This window comes from Pelecanus crispus, chromosome Z (genome assembly GCF_030463565.1).
Source record: "Pelecanus crispus isolate bPelCri1 chromosome Z, bPelCri1.pri, whole genome shotgun sequence".
NCBI classification, from domain to species: Eukaryota; Metazoa; Chordata; class Aves; order Pelecaniformes; family Pelecanidae; genus Pelecanus; species Pelecanus crispus.
In genome coordinates this window covers 5609284-5634137 of record NC_134676.1, presented here as the reverse complement: position 1 = coordinate 5634137, position 24854 = coordinate 5609284, and the positions used below count along the sequence as shown (strand labels likewise).

Sequence of the window (24854 nt, the reverse complement as noted above, 5' to 3'; positions counted from 1 at the left end):
TAGTAATTTCATGTTTCCTGGCTTGGTGGCTGGATTATTTATGATGAAAGTAAAAACTAGGCATCATTAAAGTTGGAAAGGACCTCTAAGATCATCAATGCAACCATCAGCCCAACACCCCCTTGCCCACTAAACCATGTCCCAAAGTGCCACATCTGCCCGTTTTTTGAACACCTCCAGGGATGGGGACTCCACCACCTCTCTGGGCAGCCTGTTCCAATGCTTGACTACTCTTTCTGTGAAGAAATTTTTCCTAACATCCAATCTAAACCTCCCCTGGCGCGCTTGAGGCCATTTCTTCTCGTCCTATCGCTAGCTACCTGGGAGAAGAGCCCAACACCCACCTCACTGCACCCTCCTTTCAGGCAGCTGCAGAGCGATCAGGTCTCCCCTCAGCCTCCTCTTCTCCAGGCTGAACAACCCCAGCTCCCTCAGCCGCTCCTCATAAGGCCTGTGCTCCAGACCCTTCACCAGCTCCGTTGCCCTTCTCTCTCCATGTCCTGCTTGCAAGATCTTGAGGTTTTGGCAGAGGTACAGAGGTCTGCTGAAGCACAGGGGTGTGCAGGGTGGGAGCTGAAAGCAGCTGAATTTTTGCAGCAGGGCAGCGCATGGCCGGGAGTCCTCGGTACAACGGCAAAGCTAAGGAAGGTTTCTGAGGGCATTTCCAAGGGACGGAGTAGGAGCCATTGTAGCTGAAGATACCCAGAGACGAGTGAGGTTAAACAATATGAATATGCCAGCAGAGACGTGAGCCAGGGAGGACATGTAGAAGACAGCCAAAGCCTGAAAGACTGCAACATGGTGTAGCCATGCAATATGTTAGAATGGTTCATCCAGGGAAAACATCTTTGAAATGTCAGATGATGGCCCAGGGAAAAGTACAGTGGGCAATATGCTGCTGTCTTTCTAAATGTGTCCTCAGCCACATACATGATGCTGGTGTCACCCACCACTGCAGTGGCACCATGGCTGTGTCGGGGGTGGCATGCAGCAGCTACACAGGGTGCAAGAGGGCAATGAGGCGGCTCAGGAGGGGGGAGTAGAGCCCATCTCATGGAGGGAAGGAGCTGTGTGTGGGCAGGCAGCATGGGGTGACGTACGGTGAGGATGAAAGACTCTGAACACCATTCAAGACAAAAATGAAACCTTTTAAAGGCCTTCAGCAAGCAACTTAAGCACAAACACAACTTCAGGCATGTAAGTGGCATCAGTAAAGGCTGAGGGCTGAGTTCCCATTTCCAGAAAGCTCTGTTTTGATAGGTTTGGCAGGCTAGAACCCTAATAGGAGAAAATGCCTCATTTATAATTTAAAAGTGGACTTCATGTGAGTGAGAATGAAGCCCAAGTGGACTCGGTCTGAGCTGCTGGATTGGAGCCTTAACTGCAGGCTGGTCACAGAAATGTCTGTTGTTCAGATTTCAGTGCTCATTTTTCTCCAGGAAAACTGTGTATTTTTCATGCACAAGCCTGTATCTTCATTCAGCAATACTGCAGGGCTGTGCTGAGTTATCTGCATTGATCTGGTAAATGAAAGGCCCCTTGCTGGCAGGAAAGCACAAACTCTCTGAGCCCCGAAGCAAACTGGAACAAGGCAACTCAGACAAGCACAGGCAGTGTCCTGTTATATATGCATGTATGTTTAGAACATAGATGTGTATGTGTATACAAGTATTAGTCAGAAAACATCCAATATCTACAGTCTCCCTGACCTTAAGATATTACGGGTTGATTTGTTTTTTCATTTCAAATTATTTCAAAAAAGAAAATTGACATGGAGGTATTATAGACCAAATACATGCATGCTTATGTATGTATAAAAATGTAACCTTTAGAAACCCTGAGAAGTGAATGACATCCTTAAACATAGACAAGTGGCCAAGAATAATGTTTGTATACGGGGCTCAGAAGTGTGCAGAATATAGTTTTTCATCAAATCATGGAAATTGGAGATAGAAAAGGCCTATTAGATCATCCTGGCCATTCCCTTGGCACCAAGGTACAGGAGAGCAGGGAAAGAAACAAATAAACAAAAGCATTAAAGCTATAAAATGTCTATTTTTGCAGAAATCGCAGTGCAAACAGAAGTCCTGCGACAGCCACTGTACTTTATGTTGTGCAGTTGTCAAAACTGATATACAGAAAGAAAAAAGAATTTGGAGCTTTCTTTAAATGCCTTGGGCTTTTCCTTTCTCACATAACAAATTTTCCATAAACCTTAATGTTGAGATTTTTTATCTTGTTTCCAATGTTGAGTGATTAAAAATAAAAAAGGGAGTTAATTACCATGACACTGACGCAGCATTTTATGTATTCAAAGAATTAAGTGATTCTTGTAGAGACCCTGTGAAATGGGTACATAAATCTGCTATTTTGACAAGTGCTTTATCAGTGCCAATGGATTTATCAGAGACGATTACTCTTGCTTTGTCCATGAGGAAGATGAAGCAGAGGTGATGCGCCCATGAAGGACAGCCAGTGAAGTCAGTGGCTGAGCCAGGAAAAAATTCAGGAATTTCCTCTGAGTTTTCCGATGTTTCAGGGTTGGACGCTTTCCCGTGTAGCTCTGAAGGGAGTAACTGAAGACACCGGTTCTTTGTAACCACTGAAGCAGAGCAATTCTATAGGCTGGGCACACCTGTACTAACTGCTAAAATCGTTACGGTCTTCGCTAATTAAGATTGGCACAGTGCTTGCTGCTAGTAATATATCCTCGTAATGGATATAGCTTTAAACATTGCGAAGTGGCAGCTGAAAAGGTTTTACCAGTGTCCACTTTGGATTAAGGGTCTACATTTTCTTGAAGGTCTTTTATTTCTTGGCTGGTTTTGGTTGTTTCTTTTTAAAAAAATGTTGGCAATGCAACTATTGACTTTCAGAGAGAAGGATGAGGATTTTTTTGGTAATGATTTTATCCCATTTGCCTTCATTTAATTTGGAAATGGAAGCCATATCTTTAATGCTAATTAGGCAGCACATTACTTAGTCTTCCTGTCCTCGTGTAAATAACAATTAGCAATAATTTAGCAGTTGTACACTCTGGCATCTTCTAAGCCATACCATTGTATACCATTCCAAATTCTTTTGCATTAATTAGGATCATAAGCCAATCAGCACTAATTAAGAAGAAAATAAGTATAATAACAAATGAAACAAAGCTAGTGATTTGTATCTGTTCAGTAGTTCTTTTTCCCTCTGCAGTTTATCAAATAGTTGTAATGCGTAGGAACTTCTTCTAATTGAAACTAATTATGAGGTTTCCCCTGCTACTTTGAGCCTCATGTTCAAATCCCACGAAGCTCATTAAATAAGTAACAAAGCTGGAATCTTTAGCACATATTGTATCTTGGTTCACGTTAATTAGCACCACGTTTTGGAGGCAGTAAGAGGCTGCTCAGCAGCAAACGGTACCTAAAGGGACATTAGGTAGGGATTTTTTGCAGGTCTAAGAGGCTACGCAGAGACCTGATCCAGGTATTATCAGATACGGCTGAAATGTCACTCATCCGCTTCAAGACTGTATGCTAAATATGGCACTTTTGCAATTCAGCCCATTTTGACCCTGTCTGTTGTTATTTGGAGCAAGCATCTGGGGAAATGTAGGTACTTAAATATACAGTCATTACATCTGAAGGTCATTCCTGTCTATCGGTGACTGTGTCATAAAATAGCATGCATTTTCCACTGCTGTTTTGGGTATCATTAGCACCATTTCACTTTCAGAAGTGGGCAGCAATCTAGATGCCAGCATCTTTGCAGATCCCAGGCCTATTTAACAGGCTGAAATTGCTACATGATGTTTAATGATGCTAAAAATATATATGATGGTATGTGCCATCTCCATTTAGTTGTATGCAGTAATTTAAAGGTAGGCAGTAAGTACTGAATACAGTTCAGGGTGGGTGAAAGAAGTCCACAGACCTATGGTTTTGTGTCTTCTCACTACAAATTCACCTCATCTTAAGCAGTTTTCAGTACAATCTTATGAGACGGAGCCACACACTGATCTTACAACAGGCTGCTGCCTTGCTGCTGTACTGCCACTCTCAATCTTCATGGACAAAGACACGCATGACCTGATCTTATTGGAAAATCTCACATGCCCTGAAACCAGACTGAGTCAGAACAAATCACAGTCTAGTTTGTGCTTACACGCTATCCCTTTCCAGCTGACATTGCTTTGAGTTTGCTAATTAATTGACTAATTAATTAAAATACCCTGCAAGTGGTGCAGTAACTCTGACACCTTGGATATTTTGTAGTTGTTGGATCTTCTTTGACTTCCCAGTTGTGTGTGTGCAGATTGTCAGAGACCTCTCAGCCCACTGCCAGCCCCCAACTGCTCTTCTTGGGACTGGGACTCTGGCCCAAAAGCCGTGCTCAGATGCAGGGTCACACTCCAGAGGTATTACCATTGCTTTCTTCCTGCCTATGAAGACTGCATCTGTGCAGCTTGCAGACAGGGTCCAGTGGTAACTGGTAACTCCCACTGTAGCCAAAGCAAGAAATGTCCTCATGTAAATCAAAAAGAAAGAAGTGCCAGTGCCCTCTTTCCCCCTCCACATTTCCAGGCAAATTGTTTTCATCGAATGACTATTATTATTTGAAGTATTATTTAAATGAGTACTGTGAAAAAGACCACAAAATATCGTTGCAGTCTTCCCAGATGAAAAAAGAGGCCCTATATAAATTATGAAACTCTGAAAAAGTGTGCGATCCAAAATTATTGAAAATATGTAAATTACCTCTTCCTGAAATCTGATGGTCACCCAATGGAGATACTTCCAAGGACACGGTGAACATATTCATGAAGGCAATCCACAAATCAGTTATTTTTTTCCCTTGCTATGGATGAGACGACCGACACACATGACATACACAGCCTGCAGATCTTTAGTGTGGGTACATCAGAGAGTATACGGATCTGCTCTGTTAGAAAAGTTGTCCTCTACCAATGATGGAGGATGTTGTCTTTCACCTGGACAACTTAGTCCATAAATGATTATCTCTAGAGCACTGACTTGTTCAAGTGCTTCTTCATGAAGCTGAATCCAGTGGTGTCGATGTCCCATTGCCCTGTTATGCGTCACAGCCAAGCAGGGTGTGAATGCTGGTGTGTTTACCTGAATCAAAGTGAGGCAAAGGACTTCCTTTTCTGGGTAATTAAAGCCTATCTCTAGTAAAAACCTTTGGTGGTTTCTGGATGTCAGAGAAGCAGTGTGATAGGAGGTATCTCCAAGGGACACTTTGATAACCTCCCTTCTCCTAACACCACCCTCCAAGGAGCAGAAGGGAGCATGACTGATGCTTTTAGTCACATTAGATGTTTTTGAGGAAGAAATAGAATAAAACATATTCAGCTGCCCATTTTTGCTTTTCACTTTCAAGCACCTGGGGAAGTTATATAGAGGAAAATGGCTACAGCAGGCTCCTCCTCCCTCCTTGTGCAAACTGGAAGCTTCAGAATAGAATCATAGAATCATTTAGGTTGGAAAAGACCTTTAAGATCATCCAGTCCAAGCATTAACCTAACACTACCAAGTCCACCACTAAAGCAATTAAGGGTAGAGTAGTAATTTCACGTTTCCTGGCTTGGTGGCTGGATTATTTTTTAATGAAAGTAAAAACTAGGCATCATTAAGGTTGGAAAGGACCTCTACATCAAAATTAACATATAGTACTCTATTTTCTGTGGCATGCCTCTAAAAAAAGAAAACAGGCAATGTTTTTCTTAGGAATATATCAAAACAGTTTAATAACTGGAGCAGCTGGTCCTGCAGGAAACCTCCTAAGGGTTTGCTGCCGGTCAGAAGTACTGTTTGTCACAGTAGGTTCCTTTATCTGAACATAAAATACCTTCCAATTAAAAATGTAAAAAATAAAATGAAATTGAAGCTTAATTTGGTGTTTCCAATAGAAATCATGTATGTCTAATAATAAGTAAAAGAAGTAAGAAACTAAGTTTAAAGAAAAGTAAAATACCTATTGCAGTGTTTCAAGGTATAAATAAGCTTGTTTCTGAGCAACCCAAAAAAGCACAAGTGAGACTGTTCAGTTTCTGTGTGTTTAAACTTCAAGAGTGGACCCTAGAAAGAATTAATTGGGAAGACCTGCTCTCGAATCCCCTGCAGACACAGCAGCAGATCACCAAGGTTTTGTTACTCACGAGCAACTGCAGCCATGTCCTGATGGGAGCCTGAAGGCCAAATGAGCCAAGGAACAACAGTATTTTTTAATCCTTGGAGATGACTTAACCAATGGTGCACATAAAGGAAGGGGAAGGGAAAACGAGGGGAATTTCGACTGTACAGTCCTTGTACTGTGGAAAACAAAGCCAAAAAGGAGTCGCCAGGGTGTTTTTTTCTTCCGATGGGATTTTTTCTTTCCATATACCTTTCAATTGTTTCTAATTATGATCTGTAAAGAAGTGGTTGTAACAACTGCAGGTGGGGAATGCTGGTACTTTCCTCCCTTTCAGAGGCCCTTTGAGGTTTGATTCACTAAAATCTGTAAAATGCTTTGAGATCTTTGTCTGAAAAACACAAAATAACAAAAATTAAGGGAATTGTAACCCCTTTCTTCTATAATTGACCTAGGCAGAGAGGTTTGTTATTGTTGAAATTGTTGGGGGAAAACCTGGCACATCTCTAAGGCAATTCTGCTTTTTGCCTTGATCTGAGCGGGAAAGGGTTAAAATTACAGGAAGTCTTACCTTCAGAAAGGGAGCGGGAGAGAAGGAGGAAGAGAAAGAAAGAAACAAATACAAAAAAAAAAAAAGCCCCTTTTCTGTGGAAAGGATTGGCTTCTGATTTCAATTATTTCTGAGTTGTAAACATTTTCAGGGACAAGGAATTCCTTTGCATACACATATTGCTATTTGCAAAAACCAGGGCCAGTCCAGTGGAATTTTGTTTTTGTCTCAACAGAGTCATTTTATTCATCTGGGATATTTTATTTAATACTCTGGTATTAATGACAGCAAGAAATTAAACAGTTGTTTCACTCATTTTTCTTCTTTTCAGTGTGTGTGTCTTTCCTCCCACCCCCCCCCCACCCCACCCCCGTATCTTTATAATTATGTTTTAAGACTGTAAATGTTTCCAAAGGTAGTGCCAGATTTAAAATACTGGTTGTTATTACAATGTGTGGGTGGCTTTACCCTCTCTGTTCGCAGCCTCCAGCTTTTATCTGCCCTGCTTCAATCCTCCTACTATAAGCGAGGAATCCAAGAAAATGAACTCATTTAAGGGAGAAGCAGCTTGACTCCTTTTATGATGATTATGATTATTTTAGTCTGGAGCGACTACCCTTTAACAGGTAAAACCAAAAATGAAGGGAAAAGAAAAAAAAAAAGCTTTGAAAGCTTAAATTTTGATGCAATAAATCAATCAAGCAGGCAGCCCCTGTCTCCCAGGCTCATTTTCATCTCATCCCCCGGCTGCAAAAAAGTTACTCCCGTTTCATGCTGCCACGGTGGAGATGGAATCAGACCCTCATTCTCCGCCAAGCGTGTTTCAAGCAGAAAGACATTTTTGTAGGCTGCCACAGCATACCCCAAGCCCTGCCGTCCTTTCTGCTGCATACAGGGAGCGTGAGGCAAACACCGCCCGTTGCAACAGGCGCAGGGAAGAGGAAGGGGATAACAGAGACGCTGTCGTCCTCCCCTGAGTGCCGTAAATTTGCAGCCGGCACGGATGCGAGGAAGGAGGGCGATGCGTGCACCATTTAATAGGGCCGTGTTGCAGGTGAAAGGATGTAGGATTCTGGCTAATTGGTTCACATTGCATATTTCTGCTGACGCGACCCGTGAGCGATGGGCAGCTGCGGCACCTCAAATGCAGCACTCGTAGGAACTGCGCTGTGCAAGTGGACTCAAACCCAGAACCACTGACCCAACCCATCGCGTGAGAAAGGGGGGGGAGGAAGGGGTCAGTACAGCTTGGTCCATGCAGGCAGCGGCATCATTCATCCAAAAGCATCTCCTTCAGGTTGGGCTGAGTCGCCCCTTAAACTCTGTTGGCTATAATGACTAGTTTCTGCTACTGATAAAGGACTTGCGCAGAAATCAGCGTTTCCGCTTGCAGGCAGCCATGTTCAGTCTGATGAGTCCCACTCTGCTCTCTGGGAAGGAGGCAACAAGAGGTGTTTTCAAGGCAGGTTTGTCCTGCCTGGGTGATAAATGAGTCATATTGGCAGGATGCTCTGAGAGCGGCTCACCGCAGCACTACAGCTTTTAGAGCTGAGCTGGTCCCCTTCCGACTCCGAGTGCTGCCAGAACACAGAGAAAACTCATTGCATGCTCTGAGCACTGTCCTGGGAGCTGGCAGGTTTGGGTTCCCTTGAGGCTGAGGGTGGATTAAACTCCCATTTCCCATTTTTCTGGGTAAATGCTGTAATACTGGCAGTGGGCTTCCCTTGCATTCATGGGGGCATGGGCATTGCTGATGTGGCTGCCAAACAGGCTTTGAAATGGGCAAAGGTGCTGGATGATGGGTTGGAGTCCAGATGGACTTCTTTTTGCTCCCTGTTTTCCCCTGGCTAACTGGGATAGCGCGATCACACTTCAGAGATGCTTTTCCCTGCACCCAAGCACGTAACACAGAGGGACCAGCCAGTCTGGGAGCACCAGCTCCCACTCAGCATCCCTGAGTGCTGGTATCAGCATCACTGTATTGACAGGGCTTTCCCAACCCTTCATAGAAACATGGAAAGCTTTGGGTTGGAAGGGACCTTTAGAGCTCATCCAGCCCAACCCCCCTGCAGTGAGCAGGGACAGCTTTAACCAGCCCAGGGTGCTCAGAGCCCAGTCCAACCTGGCCTGGGATGTTTCCAGGGATGGGGCCTCTACCACCTCTCTGGGCAACCTGTGCCAGTGCTTCACCACCCTCACTGTAAAAAATTTCTTTCTTATATCTAGTCTAAATCTATTCTTCTTTAGTTTAAATCCATTATTCCTAGTCCTGTCACAACAGGCCTTGTTAAAAAGATTCTCCCCATCTTTCCTGTAGGCCCCCTTTAAGTACTGGAAGGTCGCAATAAGGTCTCCCCACAGCCTTCTCTTCTCCAGGCTGAACAACCCCTCTCCAGGCTGAACAAACCCTTCCTCAGGGTTTCTCCTGGATGAAGGTCTTACAGGAGGAGCCAAGAAACCCTAGAGCGTTGTCCTTGGAGGATCTCACGGCAGGAGGGAAACTGAGGCATGGGGGCAGAGCGATTTGCTCCAGGAGCAGGGAAACTCCAGAGCTGCAGTAAAACCCCCAGAGCAGCCAGACACTTCCCATTCTTTTCTTCAGCTGTTAATGTGATTCTTTGTAATCATTACCGTTTCCCGTATATTTGAATGAAGAGAGCCATAAAAGTTTAGCGCGTTATCTGCCTACCTGCTCTCCTGATTATCTGTGCTCATATATGACTACTATCGACTCATTATCAGCATGGCACTGATCTGAACTTTGAGTTTACTGCTCTGTGGAAACACAGTAGCTACCCAGTAATGTAGTTATTTCAGCAGGCACCCTTTTTTCTATAAGATAAGACGACAGTTGTATCTGTTTAGTGCTATCATAAAGTTGTGTTAGTCTCTCAATAAAAAGGAATCTCTGCTTGCTGTTAAGCAGAAAGAGAGCAGCTTAGCTTTGAAACCAGGATTTGAATGAACCCAACTTCTGTTTAATGAACTGATGGCTTGCACTTTTGATGTATCTGTTGATCCTTTAATCAGCAGCACTTTACTGAAATCAGGAGGTTTCCCAATACGTTAAAAATTCTGACAAGTCAACTGCAAGGTTGTAATCTCAGGTCATTTTCGTCTCCCTCCCCTCCTCTGTAGGGCAACAAAATGTTTGTGTTGCTTCAATCCTTATTGCTTCAAAGCTCTTTGAAACATGGCAATGTGGTTTGAACTGACAGCTATGCAGTCAAAGTCTGTCTCTGGCATTTTAACTTCAGCTGTTTATGTTCCAACTAATTAGCCATAACGTGCTGGACTGGGGATAATATATTAGATATGTTATGACTCTTTCCCTGTGCAGTAGTAGGTGGCAATTCTCCATCAGTGACCTGAAAGTGCAAGAGCTGTTTTTTCCCAGCTTTTCTGGGGAAGCAAATATTTAAGCTAAAGACACTTCATTTTTGCTACTATGGGTTATGGTTGGTTTTGATTACATTTTCTGTCTCAAAAGCTACTAGTATATTCTAAACACATGTAAGTAAATTCTCAAGTGAGAGCAAAAGTGTTTGGGAAAGTCTGTGTGCCACCCAGACCAGAGGCTGTAGGCTGGAAGGAAATTATGTGAAAGAAAATGGAAAAAAAAAAAAAAAAAGTCCATATTGTATCATTTAAGTCCTTTATACACAAAATAGTCTGGAATCCTGCTGAGAACCCTGACTTGAGTTTGGGCTCTGAACCCCCTCGTAGCCCATTAAAAAGAGAGGGGATATTTGCAAAGACTGGGCAAAAGCATGCAGCTGTGCTAACGTTTCGAGATTCTCATAACTCAGGTTCTGGTTTAGCAGCATCTGTAAAATTAACAGCTTCAAGTTTGGTTCATCCACAGGAACGGGGAGTCTGCTGAACACATGGGGTCTTAGCATAATATTAACACTTGTTTGCAGAGAGATCACACAGAGAGCTGCATATGGTTGGGTTTAAGCTGTTCCCGGGGTGCTGAGGGCATTTCTGATGAGCTAGGGTTGGTGTTAAGACCAGTGTGGTTCAGGATATGGAGATGCTGTGAACTTTTTGGAGTGCCACAGCCTGTTCATTGGACTGATTTTGAGTCTACAGGTGATTCTGAGGGACCTGGCCATCTGCAGCAGCCTCAGGCTTTCTTCTGGTGCTGGCCTGCTTCTTTGTAGGTCTCTGGTCAACAGAAATCATATGGTTGAGAAAAGAGGTTTCAGCATTTTATAGTTTCCAAAAAATAACATTGCCAACTGCCTAAGCGCTCGTCATTGTGGATTTCCCCTGCATTGGTGGCGGAAAATGAGAAACCTGATGACTTCCTCAGGATGAACTTTGGGAGGAGAGAAGAGCTCAAAGACATGGCAAAGCCACCCTTGTGGCTTTTCATTTCTAGTTTGGGATTAGAGGATATTATTTGTTGCTCTGTCTCCCTGCCCATTTATCAACCTGTCTGTTGTCACATCCACATCTACCACTTTGTCTGTTCGCAGCGGTCATGGCAGTCCATTTTTGATGTATATAAATCGCAATAGTATCACAGCCACAGGCTGTGTCACGTTATTGTCAGCTCGGTGAAGTTATATCTGCATTTACTAGAAGGCAAGAGGAAACTGCAGTGCTCTGCAACTCCAGGAGCTCAAAACCTTCTTGTTTGGAGGGAGTCACCATTTGCCCTCTCTCTTTGGTGTGCCTTTGCAGGCAGGGAATGCTTTTTCTGACTCCACCTTCAGTGAATCCTTAATGGATAAAAAGAGAAAAAAAAAAAAAGCACCTAATTTACTCCTTAAAACCTATTTTTTTTTTCCTGTTGCACAAGGACCAAGAACAGTGTTTCCTTTCTGCTGATGTAGTTCATGCAGATTTACTTGATCTTTCTCAAAACCACACAAATATTGGAAGACAAAAGGATGAAAAAAAGACTGACAAGAAAACCTCACCAAAGCCTTCAGGGATGTCTTTATGCTTTTTTCCTCCAATTAATGTCCCAGGGAGGAGTCCCTCACTTTGTCAGAGGGAAGGTGCAGCAGCCATCCTTATCCCACACGACTCAGGGCTTCTATTGAACAGGTGCCATCAGCACGGTGCCAACGCGGCCACCTCCGGTGTGCGCGCATCGCCTTTGGCAAATGCTTCTTGACCAGGTCAGCTGGCAGATCTGCTTGCCGTGCTGCGCTGGACGAATTGTAGGCTCTGGCCCTCAGTCCCATGAAATATGTCAGGATGCTGTGCATGTGTTGTCTCTAATCTCCCACCCCTCTCAGCCTACATGTTGCCCTGATGTCTTTATTGAAAACCTCGGTGGCATAATATTTATACCCCAACCCTTTAATCTATTCCTGTCTCTATCAGAGGAAGATAACTTTTGTTTGGGGGCAGTAGCTTTTTTTTAAATTTTTAATTATTACTATGTCCCCAGCATAAATTAGCCACTTAGTAGGCAAGTAGCAAGGGGCAAATTTCTGGAGAGAAGGTTGCACATCGGATCAAGGTCAGATAAAAACCAGAGCTGAGCTACTGCCAGTTCCTTTGTCAAGGCCAGTAAGGGGAATTGGGGCCTGTTTTCTTAAAGCCAGTGGAGCTTGCGTTGACAAAAAGAACCACAGAGACTGAAAAGAGGTCAGTGAGTAATGCGTGTTGGAGCCAGGACAAGGGAATAACAGCACCGAGTGCCTGCAGAGGAAGACAAACAGCAGTGGTAATGTGGGCTACACAGCAATATTGCTAAATTGTTTTCAGTACAAACCTTCCTAAAAGGCTGTCGCTCCGAACAGGGCAATGCCAGAACCAGCCCATTCCTTCCACTTCCTCCAGCATCTTCCCAGTCGCAGGAGCACGTCTGCTGTCATTGCAGCAAGTCCCACGCAGCTTGAGGAGAGATTTTTGTGCTGTTATAATTAAAGCTATTATTCTCATACACAGCCAATAGTTAGATAATCTAGGTCATCACGTATGTACAGCCTGCGAGGGTGCTCATCATAGCTGTGAGAGCTGTGAGAGCTCTTCCCATAGCTAAGTCTTGCTGTACGATGTCAAAGAGCATAAAAGAGGCTGTGTAACGTATTTGCTTACAGCAAAGTGTCATGTTCTGTTCTACTTAGGGGACTTGTTCATCTGCCCCTCTAAGCAGTGACAGGCCCGTGGCGGAAGGACTGGGGAGACGACCCCTCAGAAACATTTCAGACAAGCACTTCAGCATAAGTTCTGCGCTGACACCAGCTTTTAATAACCCATATTTTTTATATTACTTACACATGTGTATATATTTACATATGTATATCCATCTATATATATCCATATATAAAAACAACCTTTCAAAAGTGCCTGGTGCCTTGCTCGCCCAGTCGAAGGTCCTTTAAAAGCCCGTTTCTGCAGATGCTTGGCAGCTTGAGAAAATCTCTTCTTTCAAATTAAGCACCCGCAGCACTGTCCTTCCCACATCAGAAGACAGTTTTTAAGCCCTCCCCTTCAGTAACCAAAACTAAATTAATCTAACATCAGGAGAGGCTCGTAGAAGGAAAACCTATCAGACTTTGAAATAATGTCCCCCAGGGAAGTTGGGGAAGCCCAGTCATTTGAGGCTGAATGGATTGACCTATTCTGGGACGGCTGGAAGGATGGGCTAGCTGAGCTAATATTGCTTTTCCATTTCTAATATATCTGACCTAAACTTGGACCGTCGAGACCCACCAACGCAGGCAGATATGCTTTCAAGGAACACACCAGAAAATGAGGAACAGCATTTTTAGTAGGCAGACAAGTCATAACCACAGGATCCCTGGACATTCAGTTGTGGCTTTTTGTCTTCTTCCCTCTCCAACTTCTGTGCTAAGACACTTTGCTCTCCAAAAGTAGCAAGGGCTCAGGCCTCCTATTTCTGAACTGATGTCATCTTGTTTGGGAACTTGGGAAACAGTTAAAGATAGACAAGAAGAGACTATGGAAGGAACACTGAAGAAAAAAAGTGCTGGGAGATCAATGGATGCTTTGTTATGGTGCTTAAAACCTTTAAGTAAATGACAAATATCACTCCAAGCAGACAAAATAAACTTTGAGTTGGAAACATGAATATTATATTAATGTTCAGACATAACTTGTTTTTTCCTCCCACTTGCCATCATCTGTGGAGTCTAAGTAAATAAAGTATTACTTAATTTTCATGGTGATTGTTGAAGATACGAATGATTCTAAGCCTAAGTGTGTGTACATATACATATATTTATTTTCTTTTGCATTTCAGTTCCTGTAACCTAAATTATTTGGGGAATCTCTGTTGCAATAGTTCCATCATTCTTCCCTTCTGAAAGTTGGGCTTTGAGAATAAACCAACTATACAAATTGTGTCAGGTTAGCTTCAGGGATGAGATGGAATCCTTCCAGGAAAAAAAAATGCTGTAGGATTACTGCAGCAACCAATTACACTGACATTCCCCCATCAAAAGCTGCATCTTGAGCAGAGATCCAGTGTCAGAGATTTGGCATAATATCCCTTCAACACAATTCAGTCAATGATTGCAGGAATGATACAGAGTGAGAAAGCTGTTCTTAGGGGAAAGCAACTTTTCTGTAGACTGGAGGCTGGTTTATCCTTAGCAATGTGTAACGCTGGTCACAGCCTCCCTTCTCTACCTCATTTCCTACAGGGCAAAAGAGCAAGGGAATGTGAAATGTGGGAAATGAACTGAAAGTCTCAGTAATTGCTCCCCTTGGAGATGAACACAGACCAGGTCAGTCCTGGAGTGTGATTTTACTGTAAGGAACAAAATCCAGGCTGGAGGATAAGGATAGTCCTTGGAAAGTGTTTGGGGGGAAAGTAATAAGGTGTTCAGCTAAGAATTTTTTAACTACATTTTAGTTCAAGGGGGTGGTGTCTGTCACACTGGAGAAGACTAGCCTATGCATCACTCAAAATCTGTGGAAGCCCATTTTTTTGAGCTGCTCAAAAGTCAGTCTGTACGTGCCTTCTCTGTAAGCCCATGTAGCTTAAACAGCACAACCTCCATTTTGTCTGACTTAGGATCTGGTCCCTCATGGACAGTTTTTCCAACTTTCTGACCCTTGTAAACTGATTTTGTGAGAGACTGTTGTTGTGCTTATTTATGAGTGCAAACAACAATATCTCCTTACACCACCACTATTTACACTAATACCTCCCCAACACCTCTGTCTCTTCCTGACTTCAGAACTGCAGGACTTGTCTTCCTGGCGTTCACTGACATGATGATACACAGAGCACACTGGGCATGGGGGGGAGAAGGTCTGTACTGCAGGCTTGGTCATGCTGCTCCCCTCCTATAGAGGCTGTCAGAACCCCATAAACATAAACCTGCAGGGTTACTGCAGGGAGAGCTGATTTCTTCCGCAGCTTCCCAGTAAAGCGCTTCACTGAGGCCTCCTCCTTCTCTTGAATTATCATCTGAAGACATTGATCCCCATGTCCTAACAACGCCGTAACACCCCAAATGCTTCTAACACTCTCAGGCATCAGCAATTTGGGGAATGACTCAATTTTTTTCAGTATCTACAAATACGAAAAAGGCGGTTTCCATTGTAGTCAACTTGTTATTTCATGTATTTCCAGGGTGCAGTAAGTGTTTTTTCTCATCCACATCACAAGTAACTCGTTTTGTTGTTTTTAAAGACATCTGACATGCACTCATTACTCATTTCAAGAAGTTTCCACTTTTAAGAAAAATGTAGGCAATAAAATTACAAGATGTTAAGGCTGCAGTAGCTGGCAGTGTTCATTCGTGTGGCTTCTCTCTTTCCATGGTCTATCTGCATGCTGGTCAGAATAGGATGCTCAGATTACCACCCGGACTTGCCTTGCAATCTTTGTCCCGTTGTTTTTAATACAGTAACATTCAGTCAAACAAACAAGCAAATTCTCTTGTGGGTCTGTCTTTGTATGTAGCCACAGCTCCTCTGCTTTAGACTGTGTTATTTGTCGTTCTTGTGAGTTTGTTGGATGACTCTTCCACAGGAAAGTAAGGGCTGCCATTTTCTACCAAAAACATTCATTGTATCTATTGGGAGATATTTAACAATTAGGAAGTTCTGGTCCCTAAGCAGTAATTAATATTTCCTAGCCCATGAGGTGCTCTCCTTCAGTGCTCACCTATTAACACTTCTACTCAAACTTTTTTTTTTTTTTCCCCTGTGTGTTTAATTTATCACATGCTTAGTAAAGTGAAGCCCCATAATTACCTGGAAAAAATGCCACAAGGGAGTGAGGGTTGTGACTTGAACTGTTAGAGATTAAGTAGATCCTGCATCTTCCCCAGAGTCCGTGCCAAGTCAATGCTCTAGGTTGCCGCAATGACTCACACTGGGAGTAATGCACCATTTTCCATCGAGGTCTCATTCACTAGTAGAGATTAAGAACTGCTTCCTTTGGGATGAGAGAGGCTAATGACAAGTGGAGCGGTCAGTAATTACAGTCCATGGAGAGGAGTCAATGGAATCTCCATCCTGAGCTACACATCTCCAAACCCTGAGTCACAAGCTTGGACCATACCCATCTAACTTTCAGGCGGTTTCAGTTAGTTGATATTAATCTACCTAAATGTACCAGCAAAAGCACAAATGCTTTCTGCTTGGACTAGATGAGTTGCTGCCTTGGCCAGGAGGGAGTGCAGTCACCGGCTTTATCCCTGCCCATCACAGCCTCAGCCACTTTCTCCAAGCCAACTATTATGATTGCAGCCTGTCCCGAACTGCTAGTGTAACGGTGTTGTGTGTGCTACAGAGGTGTTGTGTACCTCACACCCACACTTTGGTGGTTTACTGAAGTGATCTGAGTATTCACAACTTTGAAATGAAGAGGGTGATGTAAATTGTTGCTGTCGTGATTAAGTTCTGAGATACTGTTTGAGAGTGTTTCCTTTTCGAGTCTCATTCCGCAGGATCCCTCCCTGTCTTCCCCGTAGTCCCTAAAGCGGATTTGTTTGTGGCGTATGTATAGTAATGTGCTTATAGAGAACACAGAGGCTTAAGCAGCTTTCCTCGATGGCCTTTGATTCACTGAAATTTGCCCTGGGAAACATTGCAGTGGTGGCTGATCTACACCATCCCTCCTCCTAGTACTGTATATTCCCCATATCATATTCCTCAATATTTCTGGCAGGCGTGCAAAGAGGGCGGTAATAAAAGCCCATTTGTACAACCATGAGTTCATTGCCTCTACTCCAAACCAGTGAAAAACTAACATTCGATAATTCTGCTTTGCAAGCCGTCGTTATTTTGATAACACTTCAAGCGAGCAGCAGAAATACCGAGCAGCCTCCGGGCAGGGAGAATTAGCAAGGACAGTGTCTTGCCTGCAACTGGAAGCCTCTTGAGAACAAGAGTGGGTTTGAAGCTGGAGGCCTTGGGAATCAATAGATGATTGTTTGCATGTAGGGGCCACAAAGTGCCACCACAGTTGAGGGTCAGTTGGTCTTACAGTTACAAACTGCATTTTTCGGAGGCCTGTAACGTGCCTGTTTCTATTTGCAGGTGGCAAATAACGTGCCACACAAGTGGTCTGCGAGCTTTTGTTTTTCCTTAAAGGAAAATATATGTGATGAGGGAGGAGGGAATTAGCAAAGAGCTGGCACTGCATTTTGAGGCCCATGCTTTTATTTTTAAACTGCATTCACTAAAGTCCTGCTTAGCCTTAATAAATATGTTTCTCTAGCCAAATCTTTGATGTCACGCCTGGAGATTTAGCTTCACAACTCTCCCTCCATTTAGTGGAAACCTTTCAACTAAATATACATGCATCAAGCTGACAAAGTAAATGTTTATTTTATTTTATTTTATTTTATTTTATTCATTTAAGGCCCAATCCAAAGCACACTGCAGTCAATAGAAGTCCAGTCAAGGCTTTAGTGGACACTGCACCATGCCATCATGAAAAATGTCTTTATTAAACAAATTCCAGAACTCAGATGGGCCAATATTTAGACAATGTTTCCTTACCTACTCTAAATTCCTCCCTGTCAATACAAGCAGGGACTTATGCCCTATGCTTTGGGTTGGGTTTTTTTGTTGTTCATAGTATTTTTACAAAGCAAAACTGTTGAGTTAGACGTTCTGATGTCAAAAGTCATGCAACAACCAAGACACATTTAGCAGTCTGCCATGTAATCAGCAATGTGCAGGTAGAGATATACAGATACAGGCAACAGAGAGGTAGAGACTCTAGGTGACTAGTATGGGAAGGGTAAATATCTTCCCTTTTCCTCCCTTGCACTATATTTTATTTGGTGTACTTGAGGATCAGGTCATTCAAATAATTATTAATGGCTGTTCCTTACACTATGTAGAATGAACACCAGGGATGCTAAAGGTCTGCAGTGTTCTCCTCTGTGGATCAAATCCCTCATTTATTCCGCAGTCCCTGTGCTACCATCTCATGTCAGCCTCCCCCTGCTACGATGGCGATGCTCCCCTAGGACCAATTGAATGGACCTTCAATTACTCTTTGTGTCTTCACATTCACTAATTAGAAAAGGAAAGATTTGGGGGGGAATTAGATGGTCTGTCTTTATCTCAAATGCCCATACAGATACTACTGTTATAATACAGAAAGTCTGCCTTTAGATACAGTGTGTGCCTCCCCACTAAAACTCAAGAGAAATCATGGTACAAAATCAATAGGATTGCTTGGTTTCACTCACTAGAAATAGGGATCATGTTTTTCACCTGCAGGGGTTCTGGGTAGCTGCATTTGTTAATATATATATAAAAATGCTTTGCACTGCTCAAGCAAAGGCACTATGAGGCACATGCAAAGCTATTATTAAACTCTAGGACTCAGATTAAAAGGGAGCTCAATCTGACCACTGGATGCTGTTTCTCAAAACCAAACTCCAAAAGTTTTGCGAAGCAGAACCCAGCTCCACCTCTCATCTCACTACCTGTGCCCAGAGCCACGGCACCCATCAGTGGAAGGGACTCCGCGGCTGGGTTTGGAGAAGCTGTGCTGAGCTGCTCTCTGCTGCAAGCCACTCTTGCGTCTTTTTAACGGAGCGTGGTTTCTCCGTGGCCTCTGCAAGCTTTCCCACTGCAGCTAAATACGTCAAACAGGCAGCAAGAGACCTGTAAAAGTGCAGTGCTCCATCAGCCCTTGCGTGGCACAAGGAGGACACATACTGAGGCTCTCTGCTGCTGCACCATGCCTGCACTGGTCTCCTCGCTGTCCTGCCTGCCTTACCTATTTGGTCTTTCTTAATTTGAAGACATTCCTCCATCAAAGCCATGCAGCTGTATTTCCTAGATCCATTCTCTTTCTTTGTGCTAAAGCTGCTTCCCCTGCAACTAATGGACTTCAGTGAGTCTCTGAAAAGGGCAGTTGGATTTAATGGCATGCAAATAAATCACATGTAGAAGGACTGAGGAAAGTTAGAGCTGTATAGAAATAATAAATAAGGCTATTATTGTCTCCCTGTCCGATCCAAAATGAGCAAACAGCATCAGCATGCTATCATTTAATAAGCACTGCTTCTTCTTCACAAGCAATTGTTTTTCACCTTCACGTTACCCACTATTTTTGCCAGCCCCATAACTGACATAAGAAGTGTTCTGCTCCTGTTACAGATAGGGGAAACTGAGGCAGGAGAGTGTAGACCAGCGCTTGCCAAAGTGGCTGTCCAATATTAGTCACCCAAACTCCACATTTTGTCACCTGGGTTGGCAAGGTCCCTGCTATCAGCTGCTCCCGAGGATTTCACCGGACACTGCGGGCAATTGGCATCCCCAAAAGTCAGGCTGCTTATTTTGTTGCCTAATATCAAGAACAGGTGACGTATGACTTTGCTCTGTTTGATTTCTCGAGATGCTTGAGAAGCGGCGGTGTCTGTGTCCCGAGTCCTAGCACTGTGTTCAGCCTCTTTGAGCACCATCCAAAGCTGGAAGTTAGCAATAACATTGTTAATTTGCATTCATTAGTGCAACCGATAATTGAATAGGAAAATGTCATTAAGTGAAAACAAGGACTGGAAGCTCAAAACCTGTCATCCCTCCAGCCCTTGTGCTCATGGAACCTGCTCTTAATCCCAACACCAGTCTCTCCGAGCCCATTGCAGCCCTGCAAACCTGTCCTTTCCCTCCTGTCCTGCCCATAGCGCAGCCGCATCGAGCGGCTGGGCAGCAGCGTCCATCCCCCCTTCACCTCCCACGCTGCCTGCATCCCACCCAGCCAAGCCATGGGACTCGTCTGCACTGCATCGCCTCAGGGACAGCTACACATTGCCCGAGGAAGAAGGTTCAGAATGCAGAGAAAGCCTTGGAGGACTATTCAATCACCTCGTGGTTTTGCAACACCGATCTACCCGAAAAAATCTGTCAAAAAAAAAAAACCCAAAAAAAAAAATCAATGATTAGCTTTGCTAATTTTAAGCTGATTACTGTTTGCAAAATCAGTCGTGAGAAAACTGGTTATCAACCTACCGTTTCTGATAGTTTCCCCGCAGGAGTAGCAGGCTTGGAGCCTGCTCTGCCAGCACTTTAATCTCGCAGAATTGAACCCTGCAGGGTGCTGTGTGCTCTGTACAAAGTGCTGAAGTGAAACAATATCGAGGGTGCTAAGGACCTGTCTGGAGGCATTGAGCACCTGGCAAGATCAAGCTGCAAGTCATGCCTCTCCTTTCTTAATAAAAATTGCTTTTTGGGAGGAAAAAAAAATAAAATCCCTCCCCAAAATATGTTATCTTTGAAAAACCAATCTGCCTTTGCAAGACAGGCTGTAATTGAATCCCAGCTGAATGCAGCTGCAATTGGGGTGAGGTGCCAGCATCACGAACAGCATCTGGAAAACCACAGAGAACCGCAGAGTGGAGTTGCATAAGCTAAGGAGCTCTTTAAAATAGACGCACGCGTGTGTGTGTGCGCGCGCACGGGTATAAATAAAATAGCAAAAACTAAACAGACGATCTGAGGCCAGAATAGCAGCAGCGGAGAAAATGGCGGCGGAGCCCTCAGCCTCCCCAGCCCTCTGACTCGACAAGCACCCTGCAGCGCCCTGCGACGCTGACCCTCCCGCATCTTTGTTCTTCGTAATACCCCGCTCCTGAGCGCGAGCCCGAGACTGTTTACTTCTTCTCCCCATCTCTCCGAGGAATATGATTCACACGTTTTCAGATTTATTTGAGCAAAATGCAATAAATATGCTGCTTCAATTTTAACTGCTGGAATGTAGCCAGGGTTTTTAATGAATCTGGCCTGTGCGATTGAAGTGGTCCAGGATCTCGAAAGCTCTGGGCACTGTTAGATTATATACACAGACATACACACACACACATATCTCCCCCCACCTCCCGTTCCCTTGGGGCTCTCTGAGTCACACGCGACTGCAGGTTTTTCAGATTCGGCTCTGGTTAAAATTAGCAAAAGCCTTTATTATTCAAGAAGAGGAAGGATTCCTATCACAGCTGCCGAGAACTGCCATATTTTTCTTGGATTTGCTGCACCGACCTATTATAATTTGGCTTTATCTGTTATTCTTTGTTTCCCTAAAAAATAGTAGCAAGGCTTAGTGCTGTCAACACCGAATTTTAATTAACAGTTCATGAAGATCACTGCATTAATCTGTAGCTGGACCATCATGGGTTTTTTTTCCGTGCAACTGGCATTTCTAAGGTTTCAATCTTTTATAGTAATTTTGTGTAACAAGGTGCCCTCAGATCTCTGCTGAGCGAGGCACTAGTTTTGCAAGCTTGAACAAAAGATGTATTTCAAGCGGCTGTAAACACCTTGTTTTGGTTATCAGAGCAGGTGGCAAAGGGCTTTCACACCAAAATCCGAAGGCATATAACTCAAGTGTGGTTATGTGAAGTCAACCACCAGATTCATTCAACTCACAAGCTGCCTGCATTCAAAAGGAAAACAAAACCAGGAAAATGAGTTATGATATAGTAAATGTGTCCCGTGTCAACTCAGCAGGAAGGTTTTGGCCAGATCCCAGGAGACAACGGCCCAGAATCACCACGACCCGTGGGAACAGGCCTGGTCTGGTAGAAATGCAGTGCCACTGCCGGAGCTCCGCAGTTTCTGATGGGTCCAAACCGAAGTGGAGGCATATTGCCAGGGCCACATGGAAAAATCAGAGGAAGTCAATTCTCCTGTGCCTCCATCTGCAGATAATTGGTTGAGCACTAAAACTCACAAGGAAAATTTTGGTTTAGAAAGATGATAAAGACAACAAACAAAAGACAGGAAATTAAAATTTATGTAAACATAGTAGTTCCCAGAGCAACTATAAATGAGCCACACTGCATATATAGACGAAGGCATAAAAGTTAATACCATGTACAGCAATACCATACACTACGTAGGTACCCTTGGGACCGTGTTACATTTGCTACGGGACCCATCATTTTGAATGGTTTGACTTTTACGCTTTTAAAGCCTCAAACATAACATTGCACTAGTGCCAGGTGGGAATAGGGCATTTGCTGTTTATTTGTTTGTTTGCTTAAAAAGAGAAAGGACCGTTTGAACAGAACGAGACACAAGTCATAATTTTTCTCCCATTGCATACCAGAGACAAAAGTTGCGGGCTTTGATCTCCAGAGATTTCTGAATAGTTTTGTTGGGGAGGTATTTCTCTGCGCTGATTTAGTACTCACAAAGTGAGATGGCAGGAATGGAGAACTGCTCTCCTGTTGAGATAGGGCAGCGTCTGCTCAAATGATGAATTATAGTGCAACGTAAGGTACAAGGCTTTTCCCTAAGTAAATGTGGGAGTGCAGAAGGGATCGACTTAGCCGTGTAAGCGTCAGATCTGAAATATCTAAACTCCTTGGAAACATGCCTTCAGCTTGCTCTTCTATTTTTTGCAAGCGGTTATCCTGAGTTTGATTCTCTGCTCCCTCATGCAGTTGTTGACATCAGTAACATGGGTGTAAAATGTCACCAGATCAGAAGGCAGCCGGCATTCACCTTGCATTTGTATTCATGACTATACAAGGAAGAGGGCAGCAGCAGGTCAGGCCCACTGAGATCCACAGAGATTACTTTGTCGATGTGGGATGTTTATGTTCTGATGGGGTGTTTTATAATCGACTCTTAAAACCGTGCCGCAGCCTATTTGTTCTGGTTTCGTAGCGGAGCAGATTGGAACATGGGAACTGTTGTGGCTTTCCAGGGTCACTTTTTTGTTTTTCTTTTTTTTTTTCCAGAAAGTCATTGCAATCCGCCCCCACCCCCCTTCATCTTTTTGCTGAAAAGTTTCCAAAATTGCCAAAATGTACAATGTTTGGCTTAGGATCAGACCTGGCAAGCATCCCCTGGGTTGTCAATTCTGCTCACCCGTGGGTGCAGGCAGCTACTTTAGTGCTGGTGCTTTCCCAAACCACACAGCGGGGACTGTGCCTCCAGGTGACCCTCCTCGCTGTCCCACACCAGTCCCCGCTTCTTGCCACAGCTTCTCCTTTGTAAGACTGAGGCACCCACATGCATCCACCACAAGACCCCCTAAGGGCGCCCCTTCCTTGTCCCCTACTCTTGTGGGCTGACCTTGGCCAGCTGCCAGACACCCACCCAGCTGCTCCCTCACTCCCACTCTTCAGCAGGACAGGGGGAGAAAATAAGGTGAAAAAAACTTGTGGGTTAAGGTAAAGACGGCAACTGAGAAACATAACAGGCAAAACTTGCACTAGACATTGCCAGTCTGTGAAGACAATGTGATGAATGTGTATGATCTCCAGGGAAAACGTGAGCTGCAGGAGGGAACAGGTACTGCGCATGAGCAAGTTGCACTGGTGCAGTGAAGCCAAGGCTTCCACCCCTTGGTCATCAGCATCATCTACTGACACCTTCATCTGCTGTCATCTTCATTCTGTCCAGCTTCTTCCTGACAAGGCAAGGCCAGGCTATGTGGTGCCACCTGGGGAGCTGAACCACCTCTTCTTCCAGCCCCTGTGCTCCAGAGGAGATGCACAACTTGCACCCATCCTAGCAATAACCCTGAGATGGTGGCTGCGATAGGGAATTGGCTTGGGGAACAAGAGAGCCAAGCTGCATCTCTCGCTGACCTGCTGCGAGGTGCTGGGGAGATGCTTTGCCTACGATTCATATGGCCATACTTTGACTTCTGAAAATTTGATGCCTGGGTCTGAGCTAGCCCATATGGGTAACTCCAGGGGAAGTTAATTGTACCCAAACATAGACATCTAGCCCGGGTGGAGTGAGTTGACCTCTGGAGATGTCGTCTTCTATCTGTTGATCATCCGAAATCCTAAAATGTCTTAGACTTCATTGAGTGACTTGAAAACGTTTTGCGTGTTTCTGTTTCCAGTCCTATTTCTTGTTCTTACCTCTTTTGTTTCCTTTCTCTGTTTAGTGATGTGGCCTGTTTCTCACTTTTTATGTCTACTGTGACTCATACAGTGGCACCCCAGCCTTCATTGAAGCCAAACACTTGATCTAATTAATAATAATAAAAAAGGAGAGTGATATACTCTTTGTGCAAAAATTTAATTTTTTTTTCTAATTCCTGTTCGGTTGAAACAGCTCATTTCTCTTGAAACGCAATTGAAATGTCATTAGTATTTTCATTAGCATGATGACTGATGATACAAGGCAGGCAAGTAGATTTGGGGTCTAGGCTGATAAATTTTCATGACGTTTTTGTAAGACTGTGCTAAACACTTCAGAAGTCACATGCCAAGTGGTTCCAGATCATTTAAAAAAACAGAAGACTTTTTTTTTTTTTCCTTTAACCCCTGGAATGAGAAACAGCCGCACAGCGATACAGAAATAGCACAGCAAGCCCTGGAAATGCCCAGCAGTTACTAAACATTTTTTTTCTTCATTGAAACAGTTAATCTTCATCAATGAAGATATTTTACTGACGCGTCTTTGGCGTTTCGTGGGGGGTTTTTTCCCATCTCTGAGGATTCACATCTCTAGATGAAACAGCTCTTATGTTTGTGGGGAGGAGAGAAATTCCTGTGGAGAAACCCAGCTTAAGACCTAACCATAACTTAGGCTGCCTTTAGAGGCTTTTTTGAGAGGTTGAGCTGGGTTTAAGTGATACATGTGTGTAAGCCATCATGACAGTTTTGCTTCCAGAGCCTTTTCCCATCACTAAATGAACAATGAAGAATGGATAAACAAGAGGGGAGAGGAAATGTTAAGCTTAGTTAGTTGTCTAATCATTCTGAGACATTTTGCCCTCTTTGCCTTCAGT

General features: G+C 43.8%; 1 protein-coding gene across 2 annotated transcripts in view; it reads left to right on the top strand.

Moving 5' to 3' along the window:
* The window catches only part of LOC104032213 (SET-binding protein), a 244701-nt gene that overhangs the window by 199656 nt on the left and 20191 nt on the right, over window positions 1–24854 (top strand). The window lies entirely within an intron of this gene.